This window comes from Urocitellus parryii, chromosome 11, assembly GCF_045843805.1.
Source record: "Urocitellus parryii isolate mUroPar1 chromosome 11, mUroPar1.hap1, whole genome shotgun sequence".
In the NCBI taxonomy this organism is placed as follows: Eukaryota; Metazoa; Chordata; class Mammalia; order Rodentia; family Sciuridae; genus Urocitellus; species Urocitellus parryii.
In genome coordinates this window covers 125567048-125580417 of record NC_135541.1, presented here as the reverse complement: position 1 = coordinate 125580417, position 13370 = coordinate 125567048, and the positions used below count along the sequence as shown (strand labels likewise).

Here is a 13370-nt window from a genome sequence, read left to right as displayed (position 1 = left end):
TTTCTCTGCTGTGGGTCCTTTTAGCAATCTGGTGAAGCCTACTGATAGGATATTCTACTGATAGAATGATGATTTTAAACATAAAATTAAATACATAAGATTACAAAAATAGTTACAATGATCTAAATATTCAAAGCATCAAATTTGCGATACATATTTGTATGGCAATACAAGTAATAATATTGAAATACAAATATTATTTATGCTTCTTTATTAAAACATTAATAAAGTCTACTGGCAGGTTTGATAACTACTGTAATTTTGTCATAGTGATGACTATCATTGCACTTGGAATATCTGTGATTGTATTGGTAAAAAAAAGAATTGCAGACTATTTATACCATCTTATTCTGTTGCCTATATTTATGATTGAAGAACATGATCAACGTCAGTTAGAAGTTTGGGAAAACTTGCCTTCGTCCCTTCTTTAGTCTTCATCCCCAGTTTAGGGCTTGGGATTTAGCTCAGTGGTAGAGCCCTTGTCTGGGGTCCCGTCTCCAGCACAGACCGAGACCAGCACTGCTTAGCTGACAGACCTGGTGGTCCGAAGTCAGTGCTGTTCCCAACCTAGACTTTCTTTCCTTCACTCCTTTGCCTCTGTACCTGAAACTCCCAGGTTCTTTTTTTCCCACATTTTTATTGGTGCACTGTAGTCGTACATAATGATGGGATTGGTTACATATTTGTACACGCACACAACATAGCAATGTAATTTGGCGAATATCACTCCCCAGCACTCCCCCACCCTGCCCCAGATCCTTTTTACCCTTTATTTCACAACCAAGGACAGTAATGATTGGGTTTTCCCTCCACTGGCTGAGGATTTGAGATGTCAGGACTTGGGGGAAAGAGAGGATCTCTAGTTCCCTGGCCTGGGAGGATCCCCTCTTTGAAGTCTTCAAGCTTGGGGCGGGGCAGGAGGAGGAGGGTCTGCCCCAAATTCAGAAGAGGGAAATAAGTTGCAGGATTTCTCCAAGAGTCTGGACAGGCTTTTTCTAATTTCAGAAGTTTGTGTTAGGGTCAAAGAGCCTGATTTCAGGGGTGGTCCAACATAATATCCATCTTGGTAGTTAATGAATCATCATTGCGTTGCTCTTGAAACTCCACGTTCCCTATTTCTAATTTGGATAAAATTGCTTTTAACACCAAAATGCAAGGGACATATTCAGTCCATTCACAGTTATCTTTGTGTATTTTAATCCCTTAAAGGCAATTTCCGCCTAGACAGCTTTCCCCTGCTCTTGAGGGGCACATACCTCTGCTCTCAGTGGATATGAGCTTTGAGAATACAACTAAATTTTATGATTGGCTGGATATGTTGTTACCCAAGTGAGTACCATATCAGCTCAGCCGTGAGATCATCACTGCCCCTAAAGGTAGTGACATGGAAAAGTATTGCCCTTGGCATCTTCCTGTTCTCCTGCAAACATTTTCTTTTGCTGAGCTCATTCATTTTTATGGCTTTGGCTCTCACCTCTGTAACCCTGGCCTACTCTCTCCCCTAGAAGGACGTCTCTACTTCCCTGTCCGGTTGTCAATCATAACCCTAAAACTTAACTCTCTTCTCCCTCACAAATCAGCTTTACTTTTCTGAAACACCAGCTTGACCGAAGTATAATTTATATATATCATAAACTGAACCCACTTTAAGCATTATGATTCAATGATTTTTTTTTGTAAATTTACAGTAAATTTGTATCCATTGCCAAAATCTGGTTTTAGAGTATTTGTTTCACATGAAAAAGAACCTTATATCCATTGGCAACCAACCCTCATTCCTACCTGAACTAATTTGCTTTCTGTCTATATAGATTTTCCTTTTTTAGACAGTTCATGTAAATGAAATCACACAACATGCGGTCTTTTGCCTCTCACTTGGTATAGTGATTGTGAGGCATTTCCATGTTGTAGTAAGTATCAGTGGTTCATTCCTTATGGCTGAATAGTATCTCACTGTAAATAGCTGTACCATCTTTTATTAATCGAGTCATCGGTTGATGGACATTTAGGTTGTTTCCACTTTGGGGCTAATTAGGAACAATGCTGCTATGACTATTCACATATAAGTGTCTGCACAGACATATTTTAACATTTATCTATTTATTTTTGTAGTTGTTTACTTGTCAGTATTCCTATTTTTGTTGCTTCCTCAACTGGACTGTAAGATTTCTTCAGCTTTTGTTGGAACTCTCGTCCTACTTCTTTGGCACCAGACACATAGTAGGTTCTTATCAATTCTTGTATGATAAATGGTAAGAAAGCAAACAGGAAAAGTCATTGTGAAATCTTAAGCCAGGGGTTCCTGGAGCACCTGTCCAGCATCCTCTACTAGAGGACTGACTCTGAGTGAAATTACTAATTCCAAAACACAGCCCAGAGTAGAGACAGGGGCGACTGAAGAAGAGTCCCCAGATCAAGGCCAGCACTGTGTCAGTTAGTAGGCCTGTCTTTACTGGCACAAATGACCTTGTTTCCCTCATCCCTTCTTGGCATCTCTCTTGTTTCAACCCCTTCCTCCAATCCCAGAAAGCCCTCTGGGTGTCTCGCCTCCTGCCTTGAGTTCTGGGGAAAGGTCTCCAAGCTTCAGAATTAGCCTTTTCTTTCTTCCCCACAATATTCCCTCAGTGCAGTTAGCAATTAAGGAGGATAGAGGTATGGCCAGATAACTTCTTAAAACAAAACAGAGTTAACCCTTTATTGTGCTGTCTGCCCAAGGGCTTGGGGAAGTGGCATCTTAAACCCAAAGGTATGAATTTCTAGTGGCAGAGTTTAAAGGGGCATGTCAGGAGCATTAAGAAGACGCTGGTGATTGACATAGGCATGAGAATAAGTGAAGTGTTAGGGTGGTGGATGGCCCCTAAAATCTCCCCTACAGTCAGGTCCACTTTGGGTAATAATAGTAACCAGGACATCAGTAATAATAATAACCAGCATCTATCGAATCCTTCCTATGTACCAGGCTCTGCTGGCTCATGTTTCTACATAGTCGCTCATTTATTCCCCTACTGCTGCAGGTGGAAAATGTCACTTGATGAATCCTAGTATTGTCAAGTAATTTTTCTAAGGTCACACAGCTTACTAATGGCAGAGCTGGGATTCAAAACCAGGCAGTCTAACCCCTTATAAGCATCCTGGGAAAATAGAGGAACAAACTTCATGAGAAAGACCTAGCTACCATCCCTGTCATCATCACAGTGGACAGGGGGCTGTCCTTGTCACATGCAGGGCACTGCATGCAGTGCTGAGAAGACAGAGGCTTCTGCCCCTGCCTGTTGGCACCAACCTGACCTTCAGGTCACCTCCAACACGTGCACCTCCAGGGAGCAGTTTTTGCTCATCTCTTCCCCCTCAAATATCTTTTCTGACTGCTGCCATTTACGCTCACTGTCACACTGTGGTGGTCTCCACACACTGTCACACTGTGGTCATTTCTACACTGTCACACTGGGTCCACAGCCCAGCCTGGTGCTGAGTCCTTTGCCTGGTGACTCCTAGGCTTCTTTAAGATTCTGCTCAGGTTTGTTGGCATTCCCTACTCTCCTATTGGATAGACACCTCTCTTTTCTATGCCCCCAACCCCTGGTATTTCTCCATATCATAGCACTTATTATAATTGTTTATGAATGTTTACTTGTCAGTATTCCTAACTAGATAGATCCCAGATCCCAACATCCTGGAACATGTCTTAAGTTTTTTGAATTTCATTCAGTTCTTTGCACCTGCCACACACTGGATGCTTACTAAAAAAACCTTCTTAAAACACATGAACCATCCATGCAAGGATAGAATCTCATGTCTGATTCATTTTTTGGATCCCAAAGATGCTATGCACTTTATAGATGCTCGATAAATATAACAAAAATAAGCTGTTCAAAAGCAGGCATGAGATTCCACTCACAGGATATGGGGGAACTCTGGGACCTACAGTAAAAACTGGATGATATTAAACGTTTGCATATTTAGGCTATGTTTAAATTGATAATATAAACAACTACCACTAAAATGGATGAGAAAGAAAAAAAGGGTTTTTTTGTGTTGTTTTGTTTTGTTTTTGCTTAAAGTTTCTTGATTAATAAAATGTAGCTCAATATTTAAACCCAAGTCCATATGACTTTAAAGCCAGTGTTGTTTCTACTACATCGTATTGTTAGGATCTTAGAGTAGATGGGTCCTGAAGTATCAGTGTGGCTTAAATAATTCTAGAGGAAAAGACACTGCATGAACTGGAATAAGAGCACTGTGGATAGGTATTTAGGGAGATCTATCTGGAGAAAGCATGTGGACTCAACTGGTCAGGGAGAAGCAGGGACATTGTTGTGACAATCCCAATCTGGAAACAGAGAACAGTAAATCCATTTAAGAAGGAATTTGTGGATATTAGTGACTGAGAAGATCCATGGACAAGAGGAGATTTGGAGTCAGGATTACTCCCAAAGTTATGGGTTAGGTGGAAGACAGGAAATTCAGGGGGGAGACTTTGGAAAGAGGGTGAATTTGCTGTTTTTTTTTTAATATTTATTTTTCAGTTTTCGGTGGACACAACATCTTTATTTTATGTGGTGCTGAGGATCGAACCCAGCGCCCCACGCATGCCAGGCGAACGCATTACCGCTTGAGCCACATTTGTTTTGACAGGTGAAGTCCCTCTAGATGGGCGAGGAGCAGATAGATATGCAGGGTTAAGTTCAAATGAGGCCTAGTTAGACTTGTAGATGTGTTGTTTAGACTCTAAGAGGTGATAGCTAAAGTGGGGAAACTGGAGAGAGGGGCTGATCAAAGAACTGAGGAGTCTAAGGAACACCCACAGTTTGGAGATAAAAGAAGTGATTTGAATCAATAAAGAAGACAAAACATGAATATCATCACTTCTTAGAATTCAGAGTTAAAGGGAAAAAAGGTCTTCATTAGGAGGATTTGGCCATTAGGTTTGGTCTTATTAAAGAGAACATTTCAGAGTGGTTGGGTTATTGACAGGAAGGAAAGAACTGTGGTGGCAGCTTCTATTTAAATAAGTTTGGAGTAAAAAATGGGGAAATGGAGTTTGCTATAGGAAGGATTTTACTGAAGATACTGAAGCAAAGGGTAGGTAGGCACTGGAAGGGAGAAACTGAGCAAGGCCCTTCAGGAGTGGAAAGAGAAAACAAGGTTGGTCCTGCAATACAGAGGAGTATGGATAAAATTTGAAATAATTTCTCTGGAATATGTCACAGGCAACAATAAGACTCCATAAAACGAATGCCAAGTGATAAGAAATGGAGTTCAGTTTGTTTCATTGCTTTGGTTGGGATCCGCTTCCTTGGTTTCTTGTCTGGCAGCCCAGGAGGGAAAATGTGGGTCCATCTCAGCATTAGGCGTTCCCATTGCTGCAATGGTGGACGGTCCTGCATATAGCTAGATAGGCTACTATGGCTATGAGAGCAACCCGGATACAAACCCAAAACGTGAAGTCAACGTTGAAATGGTTGAGAAGCAATTCAGGAGAAACTGGGAAGAGGTTGATCTTGCAAAGTGGGAAGAGTACAGCAGCAAATGGAGAACTTGGAAGAATAAAATCATTTTATTGTCTCCTAGGTAAATCTAGAAGGAAATCAAATGAACTAGGAGGGGCACTTTCCCAGCTCGTGGGAAAGCAGTAAAGAATAAGAAACGAAATAATAAATCAGTAGAAACAGAGGGGGAAGAGGGAAGGGGGAGAAGAACCAATGTAAAGACCTGGTATGAAGCTCCATCAATCTGGGGAGAAATGGTCGCAGCTCATGGGACGCTTACTGAGTCTCATGCTAAGCCATAATGGACCACACAGTTGAGTCTGAAAAGTGGGGAGGGCATCAACACTGAAATTCAGTCATTTAGGACCCAGGAAAATGGCAGGTTGAATGTCACAGAGCTTGAATCTTCTAAGGCAGAATGACAGGAGTTAAGAGGCACAACAGTATAGGTTAAGCATGAAAATAAAGGAGGGAAACATTGGTGAAAACTTCTCAAGAGATGGGAGGTCATCTCACAGATCCACCAGAACACAACCAACAGGGTGCCTCCAGTTCCCAGATGGGGGAAAGCACGTCTGTCGTGACACACAACAGTACCCAGCCTCTCACACATCATTCCAGGTGAAGCTACGGGAGGAAGGAAGGGGGAATGAGACAGCTGGCCCCACATTCCCCAGCAGGAATGAAACACTGGCTCTCCCCCATGGCCCTCAGTGGACTGGTGAAAGTCAGGGCAAGGAGATGGGTTTCTCTAGTCGTGGACAACTCAAAGAAGAAATGTTATCCTAGCAGCACACAAGGCAGGAGATGCCATTCCATTCTCACCCTTCAATGTGAGTCAGTATGACTTCCTGGGTAGTCTTCCTTGGCATTGAGATTCACTAGCTTTGGTTTGGACAGTGATGTAGATGAACTGGTCATAAGTGGTACAAGCAGCAGGGACCCATGGCCAAGCTGAGGACTTTGACCATGGGAAGAATTCATTAGAGCCTCTTGAGTGGGCTCAACCTTTCTCAGTCTTAATCTCCTTGTTCCTAAGGTAGAACTTCATGTTCTTTCCACAATTGTAAGTACTGTTAGGAATGAACAATCCTGGGAAATTAGAACCGTGCTGTAGAGTGTTGAACTTAAATTCTAATCCCTAACAGAGAGCATGATCTTGGCAAATCACTGGACTTCCAGGTCAGCATTCTTATCTGAGAAATGGAATGGAGTTCCTTCCAATTCTAATATTCAGGCATGTTTATCAAGAGCTGAGGAAACACAAGCACTTATTCCTTCAATTCAAAGTGTAGCGTACAGTAGAAAGACTGGAGGCAAACCTAAATAATAACACAAATGCTATGTAGGAAGTAAGGAGCAAAACTTCCACCTCCCATGTTTGCAATCAGCAAATGCTTATTTATCATCCCTGAGAAGCAAATTTCAGTAGCTAAGAAAGTCAAAGCTAGGTTTCTTTAGTGTCAAAACCCATTTTTTTTAAAAGCAATTTTACCATTTGGATTTTTTTTAAAAAATTCCTTATCTTAGAATTTCTACAGTAGCAAAAACAGTTTGAAGCATTTATTTATAGGATGCTTTTAAAAATGACTTCACCATTATCCATTAGTGTTCTCTCTCTCTCTCTCTCTCTCACACACACACACACACACACACACACACACACACACAGTGTCAGATCCTTGTATACCAAAATAGAATTCTTTCTCAAGTGACATGGAAAGGAATGGAAGTTAAAAAACTTAGAAGGCAAATATTCTAGTAAAATAAACTATTTAATAGAATAAACATTTTAAAACATTTCCATCCCATGTGTATTACAACTAAATTAATGTTACTACTGAGACTCTAACCTTTAGATTTTGTGACTTTTAGCATGCTTAAGTTCTTCTTTTTCCCTTACAAAACATTCATTTATTTTGGTTGCACAGAGCATGCTACAATTCTTGATATGATACCTTTTATTCTAGTGTTCTACACTTAATACTCCTTTGTGTTTTTGTTCCAATAACAAAAATAATTTTGAAATCTGACACATAAGACTGCATGAGGGTTTAATGCCTAGCAAAAACAGTTAAGAATATTTAGTTTGTGTCGTTATGAGTATTGTGAGCTTGCTGAGCAGAGGTGATCTAGTCTGGAAGACCCCAATTTAAGGCTTATTTTGGCAGTGTTTTTTACTGAAAGGTACAATCTGATCTATGCACCCTATGAGTCCTTCTTTCCACCTACATTGGAAATCCCAAATGTGTCTTGCATGTTCTGGGTTTGGTTGTCTTTCTCTTAGATCTGTACCATACCTGGCTCCCCCACCCCCAAACATTTAAAGAAGTTCTTAGCTATGTTACATCACATATTCTATAGACAAAACTTGACCAAAAAGCATTTTATTTTAATTATTTCCTGTTTGGAATCCCTCACTTGCGCTTAGGTTTTTATTGTTTACAACCATTATTGGTTTCTTTATTTATATCCTCAGTCACAACAGAAGACAAAGAGAAAACATCTTGCTAAAATTTTCCATAGGATCTTTGTGGGGGAGGTATGGCATAGAAACTTACATGGCCAGTTAGGAGTTTCAAGTGGTTTGGAAAGCAGTGAATCAGCTTTAACATTGAGGGTTCTCTGGTACAATTCTTTACCACAGAACTGTTCCTTAAAAGGGTGCCTCAAGGAAGGTTTCCTGTTTATAGACAGGGAAATTGACACAGAAATCGGTATCCCGGTTAAAATCATGGGTGACAGAAGCAGGAGCAGAAGAAAATTTATCTAGGTCTTTTAGTGGGTGGCCTGTCTGTCTTTTGGGGGAGAAACAAGGCACCTTCTAACCTGGGCAGGCTTCACTTAACTGAGTTCCCAGAGCTGTTGGGCCAGTGCACGGAGCTGCAGAAGCACCTGAGGTCAAGACCCCGCAAAGCCCAATCGCCGAGATGAACGGCGTGTATCTGGGGGCGGCTGCAGAGCAGCAGGTGTGCAATGGGTCTCGGCAGCCACAGGGCCACGCAGATCAAAGAGGACTCTCCGAATCTGAGCTTTGATTCAGCAACAGGCTGAACCGTGATGCCTTCACTTTTCCTTCTGAGAAAAAGTGCCCTCTAACCGGCCACCCTCACTTCTCGGTGCCCAGTATCGGGGTCCGCTGGCTTCGAGCCTCCATCCGGAGGCCTGGGGGGAGCGCACTGCGGTCGGGAAGTGATTCCCAGACCTGGACAGAGGGTCCCCTGTGTGGCTCTAGGTAGCACTGCCCGTGCGGGGCGGGGCGGGGCGGGGCCCGACGGGAAGGACACCCCGGCCAGAATCCGCTCCGGCGCGGGTGGCGGGGGTGCGACCCGGGCTTCCCCAGGGAGGGGACGGGCGCGCTGCCGCCGCCGGGCCAGCCCCGAGGTGACGGGAGGCCGGAAAGGGCGGGCGGAGCGCGCCTCAGGTGCGGGGAGGCGGCCTCCAGCTCGGGCCGGGCCGGACCGGGCCGCGCCAGAGCCAGACCTGGAGCAGCTCGCCACCGGTCTCGGCCCAAGATGGCCCAGTTCCACGTTGCCCTTCCCCCTCGTCGCCTTTCCCGTCTCCTCCGGCGGCTCCCAGGGCGGCGGGCGGCGCCCGGGCTCCGGGAGGGCGCGCGGGAGCCGGGTGCGGGAGAGGCCCGCCCACCCCACCGCCCGCGGGAGGCGCTTTCAGTTGAGAAAGAGGGCTCTGCCACTTTAAGGTGAGGAGTGGGCGTCGCCTCTGGCCGGGTGACGGGCTGGGAAGGGGACCTGGCGGGCGGGTCCAGGCCAACCAGGAGGCGGAGCCGGTGGGGCGGTCCGTAGTAAAACGTCGGGGGCCGAGAGGGGGTGAGGCGGCGAGGCTGCTGGTGGGCGGGGCCGGGGCGGGGCCTCCGCGGGAGGGAGGGGTGGAGGCGGCGGGGCTGCTGGTGGGCGGGGCCGGGGCGGGGCCTCCGCGGGAGGGAGGGGTGGAGGCGGCGGGGCTGGTGGTGGGCGGGGCCGGGGCGGGGCCTCCGCGGGAGGGCGGGAGGGTTGGAGTCGGCGAGGCTGCTGGGGGGCGGGGCGGGGGCGGGGCCTCCGCGGGAGGGTTGGAGTCGGCGAGGCTGCTGGGGGGCGGGGCGGGGGCGGGGCCTCCGCGGGAGGGCGGGGGGAGGAGCGAGCGGCCGGTGGGTACCATCGCGCGCGCTCCGGGAGGGGCGCCGGGGACCTTCCCCGGAGGGGGCGGCCCTGCGCGGCGCGGGGCGGGGCGGCCCCTTCCCCCGCCGGCGGGATGTCGGGCCGGGGCGGGGCGGCTGCGCCCGCGTCCGAGGCGGGGCCGGCCGTCCCTTCGGCGGCGCGGCGCGGCTGGGGGAGGGCCGAGGGGAGGGAAGAGGCGGTCCCGGGCGGGGGCGCCGGAAAGGGGGAGGCGCCGGCGGACAATGGAGCCTATGTGCGCCCGCGGGAGGGGGACGGCGCCGCCGCCGCCGGGGGGAGACGCCGCGCCGCCGCTGCCGCCGGCCCCGGCCCCCCGGGGCTGAGAGCCGCCCGCCGCCGCCCGCGCCCCCGCCCGCCTCAGGGTGAGTGGCCCCGGGGAGGGCGGCGGGCGGGCGGGCGCGGGCGGGCTGCGGCCCGGGGCCGGGCGGGCGCCCGCGGGGGTGCGCCGGGCCGAGCGGGCCGCGGGCCGGGGAGGCCGGGGACGCGGGGCGGAGCGCGGCCGAGGCGGGAACCCGCGCCCCGGGGGCGTGCGGCGCAGGAGAGTTCGCGGGCCGCGGCGGCGGGCGGGGGCGGGCGCGAGGGGCGGGCCGGCAGGTGAGGTCGCGGCGCCCGGCGCCCGCAGCGGAGCGGCCGCCGCCTTCCAAAGTTGCCGCGACTCTTAAGATGTCACCGGTGAGTGTCGGTGGGACCGGCGAAAGGGCGACGTCCCCAGGAGAGCTCGGCCGGGCGGCCATCCGTCCCCAGGGAGCGCCGAGGCCTGTGACAGTCTGCTGGGGGCCTTCCGAGGAGGCCACCGAGCTCCAGGAGGAGGCCTGAGCCCGCCCTCCCGGAGCCTGGGCTGGGGAGCCCCAGGGGCAGGCAGCCCGGGGCCAGGGAAGTTACCAGGCCGGCGGGCGGGGACCCGGGGACCCGGGGACCAGAGCCTTAGCCGAGTCTCCAAGGTGAGCCAGCAGTGACGCCGGTCACCTGTGTCAGGTGGACCCAGGGGGCTCCGTGGGAAAAGGAATGAGGGGCTGAGGAGCCACCTTTTGGTCAGTGTTCTGTGATGAAATCTCTGTTAGCATTTGATTTGTTAAGGAATTAAATGTTTGTTTGTTGTACCCGGAATTGAAAGCGGGGGTACTCAACTACTGAGGCACATCCCCAGCCCTTTTTTATTTTTTATTTTAAGACACGGTGTCAATAAGTTGCTTAGGGCCTCACTAAGTTGCTGAGGCTGGCTTTGAACTTTAGATCCTCCTGCCTCAGCCTCCTGAGCTTCTGGGATTTACAGGCACCCACCACCATGCCCGGCTAAATGTTTGCTCTTGAGGCAGAGATTTGGGCTCTTGTGCACTGAGCACAAAGTGATGAATCAGAATTAGCAGACAGAAAGTCTAAGTTGTAAAATAGTTGAAAAGTGGAAGGAGGGGACAAAAGAATGTTAGATAGTAAGACTTTGTGTGTTTAGAACCTGTGATTGTGGAGACAGTGCAACATGATTGTTTGATTCCCAGTGACTGGGAAGTTTAGCAAGGAAGAAATATTTGTGTATATAAACATAATGCTCCTAAATAAAAATTTAAGACAGTCCTCTTTATTTACTGCTGAAAAAGACCCTGACTATTAGAGGGGTAAATAAAAGGAGCTGTTAGTTAACTGGTGGTTCCATTAATTGTTTGATGGTTGGATAAGAAGAGAAAATCTAAAGTTTTAGAAAAGTTCAGAGAGTGGGGTGTGTGTGTGTGTGACATTTGGTAGTTTTATGACCTAGAGATTTGGTATTGAACCATTAGCATGTTCTTTTGTAATAACTGTACTGAATTTAAGGTGATAATAGGATAGACAGACATGGAGGTCATTGGCTAAAAGATGAAATTACAGTTATGTGGTTCTCTTTTTATAAGGCAAGTAGTACATAACTGGCCCTTGTGCACACCATTCTTAACTTGGATGTTTAGATGACTAGCAGAAGCAAAAAGTACTTATATACATTGAAATTTATTGTATGAGATGTTTCCCCCTTAGCCTTCAGAAGTGTCTGCTCTTGTAAATCAAAAGAAAATACTCTGGTTTTGTGGGAGAAAAAAGAGAGATTTCACAAGCGTGTAATCAACTAAATATTTGATCCTGGTGGCTTGGATCAGTGGTTAAAGCCTGAACGTGGAATCCTTAGCTCTCCAATTGCCTTATGGTGACTTTGAACAAATCTCTTGTTATTCTCCCATCTATGAAGTGGTAATGCTACCCGCTGGAACCACACATAACTGCATTTCAGCGTATCAAGTTAATGCTTATCTCCAAAGTACTTTGAACACCTCTGAGAATGAGGTTATGTAGTCTTAACTTTTTCTCACCTCTACAAAATTACCATCTCACTAGCACACTAAATTCAGCTGTTGTAACAATTATAGCAACAAGCTTATCAAGCTGTCTTGTTCTGTTTGAGCTTTGGTTTTATATTAATTTTGAAAGGTACTACCTCTGTCCATTTAGTGGCAAGATAGGAATACTGCTGAAAATTGCAAAAAAGTAAGCAAAGGTCACCAAGAGAGAATGGAAAGATAGATGCTGTGAGTGCTCACCTAGGCTTTGCTAACTCTGTGTACATGTGGCCTTGAATTTGTTTCTCTGCTTCCTGGTAGTTTAGTTTTCTCCAGCTATGAAATAGTGTGGTGGGATGACTTAGCTTCTGTTGGCCTCGGGGAATATGATGGTTGAGTCTGTAGAAACTTTATTTGCTTTAGATTGGGGGTTCTTAACTGTTATATTCCATGTACCCCTTTAGCAATTTAACAAAGGACCCCTTCTGAAAATATTTTTTAAATACACAAAATAAAATGCATAGAATTGCTTATGAAATGTAAACAGTTATCAAAATGTTAATTGTGGTATAGTGATGTATGTTCTTCTTTATAACACACTGAATAATAAAATGTAGCCTCAGCTTTAATGATACTCTAATTTTGAAGTAGCAATGACTATACTAAGTTATGTTAGGGTATTTACAACAACTATAATGTTGACATGAAATGTCTTGTGGTTATTTTGGTAACATAGTCACAGGATTGCTAATACTTTTATGAATTATTATAACTATAACCACAGTTGAAGAAGTTTTTCCCAAAAAGTCCATAGACACACCTCCTCCCTGAAGTCTCTCCACAGAAGCCTTGGGAGTCAGTGATTCCCAGGTTGGGGAATGCCTGCTGCAGACCAGTGGATTTTGTTTTTTTCCTAGACAAAGCAATTTGGGGAAGTTAAATTATCATTTCTTATGGAACTTGCCTTTTAGGCTTTGTGATATCTTTCAGTATCTCTACCACTTGAAAACCAGGGACATATGAAATAAAAATCCATTTTACAACCTATGGTGGCTATTCTTGACTGTGGAAAAAGTTAAAAACAATAATTCATATGAAATTTTTGTGTCTGGTGAATTTTGCTCTATAAGCTCTCAGTTACCTGTTAATCATAACTGTTCCTCAGTGGGCTAGATTTGGGCTGCAGGGTATGTATCTCCAACTTGTATTCTGAGTTCTAGTGGGTTTTGCCTTCCTTTCCCATTTTTGACCAGGGTGCTTTTTTTATTGCCTTTTCCAGATATTGCTTTGACCACAGAAAATTGTGGAATGGGTGGTTTTCTTTGGAATCAGTATGAACTTGGGTATAAACTTTAACTTTCATCTTGTCCTTGTAGGACTGAATGTGGGACTAGCTAGTGTCCTTC

The 13370-nt window shown here is 46.6% G+C and overlaps 1 protein-coding gene across 2 annotated transcripts in view; it reads left to right on the top strand.

Annotated features, from left to right (window-relative positions):
- LOC144249094 (uncharacterized) overlaps window positions 1-13370 on the top strand; it is a 61309-nt gene that overhangs the window by 42124 nt on the left and 5815 nt on the right. The window contains exon 1 of one of the 2 annotated variants that reach the window (XM_077791207.1): window positions 9990-10023. The exons of the other annotated variant lie outside the window; for it this stretch is intronic. The gene's annotated coding sequence lies outside the window, so the exon portion shown is untranslated. Of the gene's footprint in view, window positions 1-9989; window positions 10024-13370 lie in introns of those variants that run through there. 2 annotated transcript variants of the gene reach the window in all.